The 15,569-nt window shown below is 38.9% G+C and overlaps 1 long non-coding RNA gene across 1 annotated transcript; it reads left to right on the top strand.

Moving 5' to 3' along the window:
- Positions 1–1,958: 1,958 nt before the first annotated feature.
- On the top strand, positions 1,959–14,515 carry LOC309438106. The gene is made up of 3 exons (XR_014183709.1): positions 1,959–2,099; positions 6,262–6,332; positions 13,383–14,515. It is a non-coding gene; the product is annotated as an uncharacterized lncRNA (long non-coding RNA).
- Positions 14,516–15,569: the final 1,054 nt, after the last annotated feature.

Here is a 15,569-nt window from a genome sequence, read left to right as displayed (position 1 = left end):
CTGCACTCCCATGATGCCCTTTAAAATGGATTGGATGTCACTGTGTTGCGAAGGCAGAAGATGCCAACATAGGTCTCCTTCGGGAACAAGTGGTTTCTGAATATCTTCTGATGTAAATTAAAGCCATGATAATATGAATGGGCTCCAGGGAACCATTATAAAGAAAGTCACTCTATTAAATACAAAAGCAAACATAATTTCTTCCCTATTTCTTTCACTGATTTTCTTTATACTGCATTTGAAGAGTACAGGCTTCTGCCTATATTGAGTAGGTTGTAATGGCCACTTAGTTTATGACATGGAATATTATTATTATATGGGTAGTAGTGCTGAGGCAAGGACAGCAACAGATGAATAAGTTCTCAGAAGAAAACTGTATTTGTAGTTCAGTCATGGGTGTTCAAAACTCATTCATTGTGTTCAGTTAAATGCCTTTTTTTTTTACTCTTATAGGGCAATCAGAAGACATTAGATATAAATAATTTTTTTCATGATTCTGATAATGCTGCCATGTTTTAACAGTATATATCATCCCTCCATTAAAGAAAGGTGGAAACTAGCAGGCAAAATCATCAGCTCTGCATGAAATACAAAATTTGATACAGAAGGCACTGCCTGAGTCACTGAGTCCAGTCCACTGCCATCATAGATACTGATTTTTAGTTCTGAATACTCTGCAGCAGATGTGTCTGACACACCTCCGTGCACTCAGGCCCACAAAAATCTTCCAAATACCCTTTAATACAGTGAAAGCCAGTAGTAAAGGAGGAGGCACCCCTGGAAGACAAATGGGAAAGAAGAGAGATGAGGGTTGCAATTGAGAAAGACTGGGAAATATAGAGATAAGAAGTGGAGAGGGAAGTTGTCTGGATATGTTCACGGAGGTCCAACCTCCATTGAGTCACACCATATGTGCCATCAGGTAATGTCAGAGACCTGGACAATCATTGCACCTTACCTGACACATGAAGTGCATTTTTTTTCACTTCAGAAGTTCGTGATGTAAACCACTATGCCTGAGCTAACCAGCCTACTCTCACTTTATCCTAATGGAGAGAAATAGGTAGTTTTAAGGCAAAACCGGTTTCCAGCATGTGCTTTAAGATGGGATGTGTTGGGTCATAGAAGTACCTGATTCTCTCCATTGAGATCTGTGGTGTTTTTTTTTTGTTTAGTTTTTATTTTCATTTTCATTCTGTGCATGAGAAATAGATTCTGCTGGTATGGACATTTTCTGTCAGAAGTGGTATTACAAGACACAACCTCTGTGTCTAACTAGTGTTGACATGGAGCCATTCTTCCATGGATAATGATATCGTCGTGTGTCATAAGTGCTGTCAGTGCTCTGTTGTGAAGGCTCTGTTTGCCTCCTCCTTTTCTCTTGATTGCTCAGCCAGCAGAATAAGTTCAAAAGGTTTGTGTTTATGCAGCCAGCAGTGAAAGGAAGAGAAAACCAGGAACATTGTGAAAAACAATCCTGCGGAAGGAGGATTTTTTGAGTTTCATTCCATTATATTATGTTATTCTTTTCAGTGGGTGCTGACAAGTTCCTATTTAGTATTGCCAATCTTTTTCTAGTGTTTCTTTTCTACAGAGCTTGTGAAACCTTCTTTTTATTTTATTTTTTAAGTACCGAATAGTCATCTGACACCTTGTGAAATGGGACTTGAGGACTAATGAAGCTGAAAGAGTGTGTCATGCAAGGATGCTATTTGACAAGATAACTGTGCTGCTCCAGCAGCTTGCAGCTGCCAAAGGGGGCAGCTCTGCTCTTGCATTCCCTTGTTCCACCCCCACTCTCGATTTTCACTTGGTTCAGTAAACCTTAGCAAAAGGGGCGGGGGGGGGGTAAAGAAGAAAAAAAAGAAAAGGGGAAGAGGGGAAGCGGTCATAGAGCACCAGGATGCTGAAATTGAGGAGGCAGGACTGTGTGTGCCTGCAGAAAGGAGGAGGGGGAACCTCTCTTTTTGGCAGCAGCTTGTTGCTCTCTGTCTTACCTGAGGATAAATGTGGTACTATTGCTAGTCAGCTGAAGAAATGAAAAAGAAACTGCAGTGACCTAAGAATGAGGACATTTACTCAGAAGTTGTCCCAGGCAGGTGAGTTTCATTGCACACAGTCATGAGGTAGGGCTTGCCCCACTCTGCTGATGCTGGGGACACTGGGGGCTTACAGGACTTGAAGAAGGGCTGCTTGCCTGAGTTTGCATGTTTAGCTTAGTGATCAGGAGGAGGCTTAGAGGCTGAGCCTGATGTTTCACATCAGGTTTATCACAAAATATAAGTATGTGAAAGAAAGAAGAGACAGAGGTGTTTTGGAGGTTATATTCACGTTTTTATGAAACCGGTCTCACTGAGTTTCCTTTGCTATTTTTCTGATTCCTCAATGGGGACTCTCAGAAATTAGGAAAAAGTGTGAATAAAGCATTTTCACTTCTAAAATATAGTTCTGTGCTGACACTAGGCCCTTGAGTTGGCCTTAGGTCTTACTTTCTGTGATTAGGAAGGAAACTTGTTTTACATGCTCTAAAATGCCTAAGGAGAAGCTGCTTTTATTCTAATTAAAATGTCTTTGGGTTTTGGGAAACATCTAACACTTTCTACTTGTTTTTCTTTTTTTTTTTTTTCTTATGAAAAGTAGCAGAGTCCAACACCCCTGAAGAGAAGGTGAACCTGTGTTTGAAAGAGAGCAATTAGCTATCGGGTGGTGAAGTGTGAACTTGTCTTGTCTCACTAAGGAACTTGACAGAGTCAACATCTCATTTTCCACCCTGTAGAGATCATTGTAAAGCAAAATGATTTTTGAAGTCTTGGGAAAGAAAAAATCCCATTAGAATAAGTCTTCTTGGTTTGATCATTGTCAACCTCAAAAGTGACTGCTGATTGACATTTTAACAGCCAATAGGAACATTTCTGGTTCATTTAAGAGAAAGTGGGCTTACGAAAATGTCTGCCTTTGAGTAAAACCGTAGGCTCAGAGAGGATTTGTTATTGTTTATTTCTCTTAGAACTCATTCATTATGTTTCCCATTCTTTTTGGATTTCAGAGGCTTATTTCAAAAAATGAACAGTTGGACACTGATCCGTGCTAAAGCAAACACATGGTATATCTGGTGGATTGTACATCTGTCCTCAGACAACAATGGGCAATTGGACATTCTCCAAGATGGTTTTATGCTGTAGGCTGTTCTTTGTCTTGTGTCTTACTAGAGATTTCAGAGTCTCTCATTTTTGTAGCAGTGTCTTCATTTAGAGGTTTTTCATTTTTAAACTTTCCCCCTAGCATACTTCAGGAAGTTTTATCTGCATTATCATATGAACACAGACCGTACAATGAGAATATGGTATAAATCCTGTAGTTGGTTCAAATAGGCGGTCATGGGGTTCCTCCTGCTCAGAACCATTTGAAGGTTCAGGCCCCAAGTCTGCTACATCTATAATTACAGAGATTAGAGAAGATTAGATTATTATATAATGATGATTAAACACCGATGTCTTTCTCTAATAAAGAAATGAGGTATGACCTAATTACTACTGTTTGCTAATAAAGATCGATCCATTTATCATTTCACTCTCTGTACTGGTTAAAGCGTTTTCCCCCAATTTTTAATAAAGTGGAACTTTTGAAATATTTTCAAACTTTCAAGTTTAAGGAAAAGGCCAAATCACTTATTTGGAGTCAAGTAGTCACAACTAAATTATGACGACCTGCAAAGTTATTCTGCCACAACTACCTTTATGCTTTCAGTCCACTTCACTACAATGTAAAATGCTACAAGTTTAAGGCTAAATTTTAAGCTTGCCAAAGTTCAATCTTTTTCACTGAGAAGTAAGTTAGCAGTTGTGACTGGAATGCACCAAAAGCATTCACATTATGGACTATATTGGCTCAGCTGACAGGGTAACCTATGAGGCCGTTGAAATTGGGTCATGCTTCACCAAGTGCGAGAGTTTCAATGTTCTTTGTTGGTGTCCTGGGAAGAGCAGGGGAAAGTTGTATTTAACTCCTTGGGATGGCCCATGCCTAATGATTTAAATGTGGACGTACATCTGCATTCCCCACCTGGCTTTGAAGGTCTTTTTAGGCATCAGCAATAGCTTTGTGACGATTTGGGTAGTGGTTGAATTAGATGACACACTCTCATTTTAGTTTAAGACAATACATTTATTTTAAAATATGATACAGAATAGATACTAAAGTGTTTGATAGCCATACCAGAATTCAGGCTACTTTCTTGGGCCAACTATCTCATGCCACTAGTGTATCTGATTCAGGTAGGGTTTGTCTGTGTTTGGATGAGAATAAATTTGGCTCATGACTTCTACCTTACAGTGCTGCAACGGATGCTGTGTATTCAGTGTGACACCCATAGTACAGAACACTCAAAGTGTCTTAAGAGGAAGAAAACTGTGGTCCTCCTTGGGTATTAAAATTTCTATGGAGAGAAGTCCAACAGGAGATCCTAAGCAAAATAAATAAGTAAACAAGTCAAATAAAACAAATTCTGGAAACCGTTCCCTTGAGGAGCAAGGCTGAGCTCCAGAGTTCGATGTACACAGAAAATCCAAGCACGTTCTTACCATAAGATGACTCCTTACCTGTCCTGTGCCTACCTTCTCTGAGTGGTGCTGTTCATCCCCAAGATACAGACACACAATACACCAGAGGCTTCCCTGCATTTAGAACTCCTGTTCTAAAACACCCTTAAGCCTAGGCCACAGCTGGCTGTATTTTTAATCTCCACCTCCTTTCTTCCACTTCAGTCTCCTTCTGAGGAACATAATGCAAGACATACTTGATATGGTTAGTGTGTCACAGAAGACACAGGAGTCTGGCATGGTGGCCCATACGTGATTGAAGTGGAACTACAGGAAGATGTAGAATCAAGAATGTGAATAAAGGGGATATTCACAGCAATTCAAGTCCTGCATGGAAGCGGTAGTGGCTATTTCAGACCAATGGTGATGCTATGGAGGTAGTTCTGTCTGTCAGACCCATGTCAGACCCAAGAATGGCCTTGCCTTTTCTGTTGCAGTGTCTGTATTACTAATGAAAAGGTGGCCAGACTGGTGCAGGACAACTATCTTTGTTTCTGCTGGTGCACGCTAGGTTTGCCTGTGTCACCTCTGCACTATAGCTTAGCTGAAATGACGTAAAAAATTCTTACTTGGAGAGGGACTCTGAGGCAATACCGAAGGACATTTGGCTCCTGCCTACTGCCTGTAGGTGTGATTTGTGTGGTCACTCCCGTATCTGACTGGATGGAGTGCCTACACCCTGGTACTTTGGGGTCTACACAGTAGCAATCTACCTGTGTTGGCTTCCTCTGCTGCAGAGTAAATGTTGCCCTGAAGGAAAAGGTGAATATCAGCTGAAAGGCTGACAGTGAGCTTTCTGCCATAAACCTGACTCAGCCTCAAACTGCGGGTGAACAGTGAGTGAGACATCCTTACTATAAAATCCAGGTGAGGCCTTGTTTGTGGTAAAGGATTCAGGTGTTTAAAACTTGTAAAGCACAGTGATTTCCAGGAGAAGGACAAGTCTTTAATTACAATCCCTACTTGGAGTTCAAACTCTTTCATTAGACCAGTTTTTATTTATCCAGGCAGTTATGGGGGGAGAGGATAGTAAACAAATAGATCAGATGATTTACCTGAAGATGTTTCTCTCAAGATGATGGGCAGCACACAACAAATGTGCTTATTGAAATTCCACCAGCAGACTCAGAGCTTCATAAACGAGACAAATGTTGAAGCTAAATTCCGCTACTTCCATGGAGCTACAGTGCCTGATCATGTCTGTTGAACTGACCTTTGGGAAAATGTAACAGGGTAAATGACAAACTACAATTGTGGGTTTTGAAATTTCCCAGTAAAGGGGAAATTTCTGATCAAAATTTTATTAGGCCACTTTTTCCTCTTTTTGTAGCCTCTGAAACCTTGGACAAAAATGTTTACTGCCACCACTGCTGATGAAGGCATAAAAAAGAATTTTTACAGTGTTTTCCTTATTATTTCCCCTTTTTCTTTTGAATTTCATTGAATTGAAACAAGGATGAATGGAGGGACATGTCTCTACCAACAGTATAGTGTTTTGTGTAGTGACTGTTCCTAAACGACCTGAGTTTTTGCCAAGTTTTGTAGGGAATATGTTAGTGCCATTTTTCTGAAATGAGCAATGAATGGACTGATATGATGTAAAAGCTTACGTAGGACAAGTGTAGAAATTATTCAATTCATTGCAGATTGTTTTTCTTGGTAGGTCTAGTATTGCTAGAACAGGAAAAGGAAGGCTATGGGCTTCCGATGTGCTTCTCTGCTGGTGTCTGGTAGGTATGTGTCCTTTCTTGTGCAAGCTAGGCAGTTTGTCTCTTCTCCTCTATCACTTCTATTCCCTTGGCCCTTTCCTCTGCCCATGCTGAAGTAGATGGGATGGTGCTCTTGACACTTAGAATTTTAGAAGATGTTCAGTTTAACTTTAGACTAAAATATTTTGACCTAAAATTTAAATAGAAGACTATTACTGTTAGGTTTTTGGTCCCCTGGAGAGCTGAAATTCATTGCTTCATAAACCTGTACAACTGCAGCCACAATAAGGTGCTTCTTACTCCTCTCCTTATGCTACAGATTTTATGATTTTGCAATACTCTCTTTGTACTGCAGCTACAGAAAACACCCTTTATGGACCTTGATTTTGCCAAGAGATCTCGCAACTAATCCTTTATATCTCCAAAGAAGACCTCTAGTTCCAGTGGCTTGTCTGTGTTGTTCTCCCTGACCCTGTCATAATATCACCTGGGGATCCAGAGAGTTTCATAGTTCCAAGGTCCAGTTGTGCCCCACATACTTATCCTGCTTCAGGGGGCATCCTCATCCCTTCTGTGTCACTCCTTTCAAATGAAAGCCAAGAAGGTAGACATGGCTCGTACTCTGTCAAGTCTCCTCATATGGATGACCAAGAGACTGGGACTGTGGGGAACATTGTGAAGTCCCTTTTGCCTCCAATCTAGAAATGGTCTCTTTGGGTTGAGTCTAAATCTGTGTTTTATTGAAGTGGGTGAACTCTTCTTGTGTTCCCCATAGAAGACCAGAGAAGGAATGAGGAAAATAGCAGTGAGTTCCTGCATTGCAACAGATTGATTGGGTTACTGTGGGAAACATCTGTTTCGTTCATCACCTGCAAGATAATAACATGAAAAGACTATTTGTACTAAATTGTAGTAGCTGTTTGTTAAAGCAATTATTTTTAGTTTTTCTCCAACTGTAGCTACAGTGAGGACTGACTTTCAGACGTCTCACATCATCTCTTTCTCCTTGCAAACATATTCTTCTGACCCCTTTTCATTTAGGTTAAACACAAGGGAGGAGGCCAAACTTCTGTAGGTTTCTGTGTCTGTCTGACACATGCACAAGGGGACAGTGAGGATACATCCTTTGGAGCATGCAACCAAAATGAAAAAAAGGCATCTGTTCTCAAGATAATTGATTTTTAAACATTTGAAAAGTATAGTCTGTAAAAAGCTGACTTAGCATGTTATGGAATATTAACCATTTTTTCTCAACCCCATCCTCCAGTTCTGATTATATTTTGCATGTAGAATTGAGTATTCAGTTAGGTGCAAAGCTATGGAAGCAAATTTTCCTGTTCCTAATTGCACTGCTTGCTTCAGTACCCCTTGTAATAGTATTTAGATTCAATTGAACATGCAGTTTATCCTGCATGTTTAACATAAACTCCCTGAACATTTAGCTCCATATATATATATATGTATATGTATGACTATTTGCTGAGTTTAGCAATGATCAAATCCTTGAGTCTAAAATGCCAGCAAGGGTGAAAGAAGTAATTATATAATTTATATTTGCTAGCATCCTTATATTTATTTTATTTTGTAAGAAATCCAAGGCAACAAGCAATTTAAGGGAAAAGAACATTGCAGTAACAGAGAACAGGAAGTCAGTAGTGAAAGTTTAGAATCAAATTTCAAATACAATAGAGAATTAAATAGTTTAGATCACTTTTGCCTTTTTCTTCAAAAGATGATAAGTCAAAGAAGCCTGATGGAAAAAAAATAAGAGACATTAATGCATTTAAGTATCTCCTGCATAGGATCTAAGAGTAGCCATTTCTTATCATACACAGTTTTAATGTTGTATAAAATGCAATAATTCTAGCAGAAAAATAGTGCTATTAAATAATGCTATTATTTCACTGTTATGATGCTCTGCTTCTGGATAAACCCTGATGGCTACTGTAAAACTGCCCGAAAGGAAGTATATTCCTGGTACATGTGTTAATTTTCTTACAATTACTGAGGGACGCTGCTTTCTGCACTTGCTTTGTGAGGAGGGCTGGGAGGAGCCATGCATGGGATGCTGCTGCAGCCCCTGCACTGCCTTTGTGTTCTCCTCTCCAGAGGAGATGTGGCTGCCACAGCACGTAGGAGAGACTGAGTTTACAGCTGCTTGTTGTGACCAGGGCAGCGTGGAGCAGGCAGAGCATTCCTGTGAATCTGGCCAATGCCCTTTTTATAGGGTGAAATCCTATCCTTGTGAAATCAATGGGATATTTGCCATCACAGGGCCAGGGTTTCTCTCAGAAGTTCCTCATTGTAATCTGAGATAGGCAGGCAGGCATTACTGGGAGTGTAGAAAAAAAATGCCTCACCTTGCTCTAGTTTGTTCCTCCTAGGCCTAGTTTTCCACTGCCTTGTATGTGAAGTTTAATTTTTCACTGTGGCTGCCACCCGCAACCTGGGAATTAGTTAGGACTACCTGCTCTCTTTCTTCCTCCCAGGCATCAGTTAAAATTGCAGTAGGTAGCCTTTGACTCAGGCTGTTCCAGAAGACTGTGTAACAGGGGGGCTGACTGTAACTGACACTTCACCTTCTGTTTTTCCTTGCCCAAGTCATTTTTTCCCTGCTTAGCTATCTGTTTGCAGTGTGAGTGTGGTACCCAAGGGCTCTTCCCTCCGTCCTTCCACTGGCAATGGTGCTTCACTCCCCCTTGGCACAAGTGAGATGGCTGCAGGAGAGGCAGGCGATAAAGGAAAAAAACCCAGCACAGCAAAGCACATCTGTTGTTTCTCAGATTAGAATTGAGCCCATAATAGTTGTCTGACAATTTGCAAGTTGGATTTATAAATCTGCCTTTGTAAGAGGCTGAGTTATAAACGCACTGTGCAATTTATAGAACCTGCCAACAAACCTTAACTGCAAACGCTTGATTTATACACTGTCCTTTTAAACAGTGATTTTTAGTTAGGTTTTTACTAAAGTATTTCAGTACATGGTAAGTCAGAGAAAAAAATTCCCATATCCTAAACAAGATTAACAAATCTTAAATCAGATCTGTAAATCCTACAACAGATTTACAAATCACACCAATAAATCCAAAATAAAACCTTTTTATTTTTTTTTTTTCTCCCTCTCTTGGCTTACAAATCTTGATTTTGCAGCTGGTTGGTAAGGAAGTGATTTATAAAGCAAGAATTTAAAGCTCAACTGTCAGCATGATCAACTCCGAGAGGTCTGGCTCTCACATCTTATCTGAGCGCTTTGATTTACAAGCTGTAGTCAGGGTCTCTCTATCGGGGAGTTTCTCCTGAAACTTCGAGTTGTTTATTATGAGATCTACAAAAGGTTAAACTCTCTCTATGACACAGTTTGACTGGCCTGGCAGTGTTATGGAAAAGGTGATACCTAATCAGATTGCAGCTGGCAAAAGTGCCATGCATAACACATCCTTGTCAGAGAGAACAAACAGCAGCTGAGCAACAAATTCTTGAAGTGTTAAGAAATGGACATCTTTGACTTTCTTCTTGCGTGTACCTGTAAGGCAAAACGCACACCTTCAACAGCTACAAGAATAGAAGAGTAGGTCCTCATGTTGCTTTGCACTTGTTTAAATCCCGTTAGAGGTAGGATTAAACATAGGACACACACTTTACTGGGTAGGAATGGACTTAAGCACATGCTTCAACTTGTATTTTTGTACATTGCTGAATAGGATTGTAGCTGATTCTTTTTGAGACTTGAGATCTGATTTTCTTTCTAACTCATGTCAATACCTGGCTTTGAAATTAATACAAATAAAATTGGCAGACAATTAAAACTACATAATTACAAAACACATTCTGGAGACTGAAATCGATGTAATAAGCTGTTTCTTTCCGAGGGGAAAAAAACACCCAACAGAACAACACCAAAAATTGCAAGCCACTTCAATGACAAGACAATATTTAATTTACAGAATATTTATGTGAATTTGTTTCTATTTGACAGATTAGCTCCCACTAATCAGGTAAGTAATTTAAAAATCCTTTTCTATACTCTAGTGATTGCTTTAAGTCCCCCTTTTTTCTTTATCGATAGTCAAGTTTTATCTCATCTAACATCTTTTCCTTCTACCTACTCTTAATCTCCTCTTTATTGATTTACGAATCTTTTCATATTAAAGAAGTTGGCAAATATCACATAAGAAGCCTGCATCCCTACCACTGTTTAGATTTTCTCACAGATGTGCATGTATAACACCTTGTAGCTCAGAGGTTGCTTTCATCATCATTTGAGCTCCTTGAGGTTCTGGACATCTGCAACCAGAAGACACAGTGGCAACCAAGTTATAACACACTCTCCAGATCCATGATAAAATTCCTGTCTTTTTAATAAAGTTAATCAGTATTTGCCTAAACTTAAATGCAAGTGCTTGGTTGTGCTTTAGGGGTTCAAAAACGTAAGTGTTTAAGATAATATATTAGGTGTTGGAAAATAAGTGAGCCTATAAAAATAAAATTGGAAGCTGATTTAATGGTATAAAAGGAGATTATTTTGGATTTCTGATTTATCTGCCTAATATGATTATTTTGCCTAGTTTTGAAGCAGCTATTACCTCCTATTAAAATTTAATTAGGACCAGCTATTTTACACACAGATGTATTTGTAACAAGTAAGCATGTGCCTGCCAAACCCAAATGATACTTGCTGCAGCTGTCAGAAAGGTGTTTAATTGGGGCTGAATGTTGTTGGCTTATTACTTGATTAGTCTAATATTCCCTCCAAGGCACAAAATGGGTTTAGGCACAGCCAGTCAATGCTGCTCTGTACTCTGGCCTCCTTACCCATGTTGCTGCTTAGGATTTTCACACTAAGTTCAAGACAAACCTGAACTATTGCAGCAGAATCTACGTAAAACCAGAAAGTCCGTTACCCTTTCCTGGTAAATTCACTGAAAGTCCTTAAAAAGTGGGTGAGAAGACTCTGGTGCAGCTAAACATCGAACTTTTAGTGTGACAAGTGTTGTGATTTGACAGACAGCTACCTAGATTTGAAGATATGAGGTCCAATGTGCTGGTGCCTACTGATTACACAGTGATTATTTAAATCCCTGTTTGTTGTTGGGAGCTGTTTACTGAACACAGCAGCCCATCAAGAAGAGACTTGCCAATCTGAACAAATAAATCTCATAATCCTAATAGCAAACAAAGTGTTACAGAAATAATGAAAAACTCCAAGGAGGGTGTGGGGGCTGAAGCATGGATGAGTAACTTTGTTAACACATATATCCCTCACCAGTGCCTGTCAGTACATTTTCAGGGAGTAAGCATCTTCATGTCAGGGCAGCAGGTTACATTGATAACACGATGTTATGTAAAGATAAACATAATTACAATCACGGGTCTGTGTCTTTTTTTTTTTTTTTTTTTTTTTTTTTTTTTTTTTTTTAAAAAAAACATAATTATGATAGTAGTATGGTTTTAATAATGTGTGGGGCTGTTCCATAATAAACAATTATCTGTTACTGCTCAGGAAAACTGTGTTCTACTTTACTTGTGTTTGGTTTTATCCAAGCATACCAAGACTACCTCGGAAAGAACTATGGGATTTGAAAAGCCATTTGACCTACGATGAAAAGTAGAACAAGAATTCAAAAATTTGCTTTGTGGCTTCCGTGGTTTTAATCAATCAGAAGAAATCTTATATTAATATATAAAATGGCACAAATATATTTACTCTTCTACCTTGGAGTAATAGGCACTGAAATCTACTTGGATAAAGCTTATATGGATCTGGGAAACTGAGAAGTAGAATAAAAGTCTTTGTTTTCATTATTGCAGTTGGCATATATGCATACCTAAAGGGTTGTTCTATTTTTCTCAACTATAGATCAAAATTTTATAGATTTCCTTGAAAACCCTTCCCTGGGCAAACTGAAAGTCCTGGAGATTTTATATGACTAAGGGCATAGTAAAGAAGTTGAAGTGAAAGGTCTCCTTTGTATTGTCCCACACTGAGCTGGAGGAGGACCAGGGCATTCCAGGGACATTATGTGAGGTGCTGGTGTATGGTATCCAGGAGAGGCAGTTTAAGCCACAATGGATTCAGGCCCATGATATAAACAGTAGGACTCATCAAAATGTGTCTCTACGTTTCTTGGAAAATTCTATTTTTTCCTTTAAAAACATGAAAATCCTCGACTGAAAACAGAAAGTGAAATAGTTATTTCAAGTTGCTCACAGATGATTTGAAATGTCTCAGTTTATCTAACCAGACCAAGAGGTTACATCTTGGGACTATTTGATGTTAAAAAGTGTAGGTTTTGATTTTTTTCTCATTATTTGGAGCACAAATAACTCATACCTTTCATCCTCAATGGGTCATCCTTCCCTGCCTGTGCTGCAGCAGGTTTTACTTTAGGGACTGGTTACTGTGCAAAATGGGAACCATAGTTGGAAAGCAGTTCAGAAGAAGTGGATTGTTTTGGGAAAATAGGGGTGTGTGGATCCCAAAATGCACTCCTTACGAAGCATTGTGACAGCTTACAAGGATCAGATTGAATATTGAACTGAACAGAAGTGAAGCATTTGCTCACAGGACTGCTGAGATGTTTTGCTTCAGTTGGATGACATATGTTCATATTTTCCTTCAAAATTCTTTAGCCTTTAGCTAAACTAGTTTTTATTTCTCTTTGTTTTCATGTTTGAGATTTTTTTTCCCCCAAAGAAATCAAAATTATATGTGGAAATAAGACATTGATATTGGAAAATTGTATTTGAGAACCCTTCTTCCCACATGTGCAACCATTTTTGATGCATTTTTGTTTTGGTCTATTCTTTCCATCATCCTAATGCACAGTTTTGCAGCTGTATTCATGCACAAGGATGTGCAAACATAAGCAGCCTGACTTGGCTGGTGTACTCAAAGAGGTTCCAAGCATTAAAGATAAGCTGTTACTCTCTTCGGTGTATTATAAAACACTAACAACCATCCCTCAGCACAATAAAAGAGTGATGGGTAAATGTGTTTTGTATTTAACTTTTGAGTTTTTCAGCTTGTTCTGGACAGGAAATACTTGAACAATAAGCTGTTGCTGTCTGTTCTCAGCTCTTCCAAAACCTATCTCCACATTCTCACTAAGAAAGAAGCAAAGAGAAAAAAGAAAGCTCTCTTTCTGGGTAGCTGGAAGACGGAAAGGCTTCATAGTAAGCCAAGAGAATAGCAACTCTCCAAACCATCTCTTCTGTGTGAGAAGAATGAAGACTGTTTCCCTGGCCCTTTGTCTTCCCTCCTCCTCTTCTCCCTTGGTGGTGGAAACCATCCAGCTCTCATGTCCCAGTAGTCCCTGGCAGTGGGGAGGAACTGCTTTGTCTTCTCTCAGTGTTAAGTGCCTCATGAATTAGTCTTGGATTTGATTTCTGTTTCTCAGAAAAAAATGCATGCTATTGAAGTGAGTTTGCATGTGTACTGGCTTACAGAGTTTAAAATTTTTGTTAACCTTTCACAGGAAGTCTTGAAGAAGAAAGGACAGCAACCTTTTACAAACTGCTCCTTCAATGAATCCTCATATCAGAGGAGATTTAAAGTAAAGAGAGAGACACCTGATGGGATAAATTTTTTCTTATGTCTTTGCATTGCAGGTCAGGCTTTTTTTTTTTAACAATGAAAAAGAAGTCAGAACAGGTATTGACTTCACAACAATGCAGATTAGGTTTGTGTACTCATGCAGACATAAATGAGAGTTCAAAGCCAGACACCATCTCACGGAGGGAAGAAATGGAAAATTAAACCTTTCATTATTGCATTGGAAATTACAGGATTATATCTATCACCCATAGCATATGACAAATGTTGTAACCAGCTTTGCTGAGTAGATTTGCAAGACTCTGGAAACTAGAAATTTAGAAATACTAGTTAAAGAAAGAATTAGTAATTGAAAGTTGATTTTTACCTTTGTGATATATATCTGTATATATCTACATATATATATAACTTATAGCTTTCTTAAAATGGGAAGAATTGTCTCTTCAGCCTCATCTGCTTTTTAAGTTAGATTTAATTGTGGAGTAAAGGAAAAGCTTAATGAAGACCGTATCTTTAAACATCTACATTCATTCGATCCATAGATCAAATCACTGCTTCCCTTAGGTGTATTTGACCTGAACCTATTCTTACTGGCTTCACTTGCAGCAGAGGTTTAATTCATAGTGTTTAATTTTCAATTCTTAATACTCATCTATGCTGTCAGCTTATTTAATAAACATTCAATATGAATCAAATTCAACAGGATGATGTTTAAAACTGGGAAAGTTCTGTTATTTTTTTTCCTATTACTGTCATAAGTTGTCCTGAAAAAAGCAGAAGATGATATAGGAAAGAAAAAAAACCAACAATGACATTTAGAGTTTAGCAGTGAGCAGCACACAAGCTATTGAACATTTTTCTTTGACTTTTTGACACAATAAAAAAAAAAGACTCAAAGATTTTTTTCCATTGGCACTTACAAATATCCTGGAGTTAATGTGTGTATCTGAGGAAAAGAAGAGCTTGACCTGAGTGGTTGCTTTTACCATTTTGGATTCTTATCCATTACAAACATGAGTGCTTCCAAACATGATGGGCCATGGAATACAGCCACATCCAGGCGGGGTGGGTGCGTTCAGGTTTCTTGGGCATCCGTGATCAGTGAATGGAAGGAATTGTCAAACCGTATTAAATAGGAACAAAAGCCCCAGTTAAGTATTCTTTTACTTAGAAGCGGCTTGCTGCTTCAGTCTCCTTATTCAATTACATCATGGGATAATATGCAGGAGACATTGAGCTAGAATTGCTTTAATCAAATAAAGATACTGAAAAGGACTTCTACCCTTAGTATGATTTTATTGAGGCTAATATTGTTATTGTCTACAGTGTCCCTATCCAAGAATCTGGATCGATTTAATCATTTCGGGCAAGGTTACAGAGAGTATTCTCAGTACGTGACCATAAGCATATCTTTATGGAGATCAGTGCCCTCGTACTGATTTACATCAGCCCAGGGTTTACCTGGTAACTTCAGACCCCAGCCCTCTCAGCTATTTTCTGGATGAACTCTGACTGATTCACTATTCAGTAATCATGAAAGGGAGCACCATTATTTGAAAAGGTGTGGTATATACACTCTTTCCTATGTGAGAACTGGCAGCTTTTTACCAGGTGAGAGGTGGCAAGAGACTCTGTCATTGCCCTTGCCCTCGGCGGTGGTGTTGGTGTCTCTGCTGTCAGCACAAGACTGGACCTGTTTCTGCGCTTAGG

This window comes from Streptopelia decaocto, assembly GCF_964273445.1.
Source record: "Streptopelia decaocto genome assembly, chromosome: 3".
Lineage (NCBI taxonomy): Eukaryota > Metazoa > Chordata > Aves > Columbiformes > Columbidae > Streptopelia > Streptopelia decaocto.
This window is presented reverse-complemented; position numbering and strand designations above follow the sequence as displayed.